Source organism: Ischnura elegans, chromosome 7 (assembly GCF_921293095.1).
Source record: "Ischnura elegans chromosome 7, ioIscEleg1.1, whole genome shotgun sequence".
NCBI lineage: Eukaryota > Metazoa > Arthropoda > Insecta > Odonata > Coenagrionidae > Ischnura > Ischnura elegans.
This window is the reverse complement of record NC_060252.1, coordinates 106,477,412-106,479,113: the sequence shown is the minus strand read 5'-3', so window position 1 is coordinate 106,479,113 and position 1,702 is coordinate 106,477,412.

Here is a 1,702-nt window from a genome sequence, read left to right as displayed (position 1 = left end):
TTGAATTCCACATGATATATATTGCATTAATGATCATACATCGATGTACATGGATATTCCATTAAACGTATGTGGCGAATCATATTTGTTCGGAAACTTTCAACAAATCAATAAGCAATAAAAATGTATTGTTTTTAACACATGGCCGGAGAACATTTTTTTAAAATTTGAAATACAACCCAGTCGTAAGTTTTCCAGATTTATAATACACAACAGAAACATTTAAAAATTCACTCTCCAGTTTCTTCGCTCACTTGCGGACCAAAATCACCTCCAGGTTCTGATAAGCACAATAAAAACTTTAGGAAGCAGCTTTCCTGCGCTGTATATGAGTGTATTACTTTGATCACGCTCCCAAGAGCAACCTGAACAATATTCTCCCTTTCTTGATCGCGTTCTCTTTATATCCACCTCTACGGACACCCGGTCTGATCTGTATTAATTACGAAATCCATTACATTTGGAGATTGGGCTTTTTGTTTGCTTCTGAAACGTCATTGCCGATTGCAATATTTCTTCAGCACACGCTTGCTCGCCCGCTGATACGTATTTTGTTAATTTACGTTGCACGATTGGGTTTCTCTTCTTAAAAGATGCAACCCATGAAGCACCAGGAGGGAATTCAAATCCTGGAGATATGTGCTGAAATCACGCATAAATAGCTATTCTTGTAAAGTCCGAGTCATCAGCGGCTCATTGCTGTTCCTGGGTTCGACAAAATGATCGTATACCCATCTGTCGATCATTTCAAGCTTGTCGAGTTTCGTTCCCCTGATTTTATATCTTTCTCCCGTATGTAACCGGGGAAACTCTCCGGAGACAATATGTTCAAAATCTTTTGCTTTGGAAATGAGTTCCCTTCACTTCGAAGCCAGCACCACAGTTTTACCACTCCTGCTTTCATGAATCTTGGCACGGAAAGAATATTTCGAAGTAAGGGTTAGCTAGCGACAAAAATGTCAGTTTAGGGCTTATTCTCAAACAACAGTCAAATTTTAAAAAATGTAAAACGTTCTTAATGAACAAATTAGAAGAGGATGGAACGGATAACAAAAAATGGAGGAGGTGGCAGACTGGAAAAAATTTACTCTCACCGAGTCTCGAACCCAGGACTTTCACTTCAGTAGTGCGGTACGCTACCACTCGGCCAAATCGCTTTTAAACAATGAGCGAAATTTTTAATATTAAATTCAACGTGACCATATTTTTCAATTTTTAAATGCTTTTTTCTCTCAAACCCGGGCGTATTTGGACAAAACCCTTCAACTGTATTCCTATCTAAGTGTCTACTTTCAAATAAAAAAGGTTTCATCTTCTTTCTTGACATCGGTTAGGCAAAGTCTCCTTGTTAGTTCTCCTATGAGCTAATCTTTTCACACCTACGTATTTCTTCTCTTTCACATCCTTCTTTACTTGTTCCATATATTTTGTTCGAGGTCTTCCTTTTCTGTTCTTGCCTTCCACTTGTCCTTCGACGATTGTCTTCATCAGGTCATCATGTCTCAAGATGTGGCCTATAAGGTTGTTCCGTCTTCTTGTTAAGGTTTTCATGAGGCTTCTCTTCTCTCCTACTCTTCTTAGGACTTCCTCGTTACTATCTCGGTCGATCCATTTGATCTTCATCATTCTTCTGTAGCACCACATTTGGAAGGCCTCTATCCTTGCTTTCTCCGCTGCGGTCATTGTCCATGCCTCACTTCCG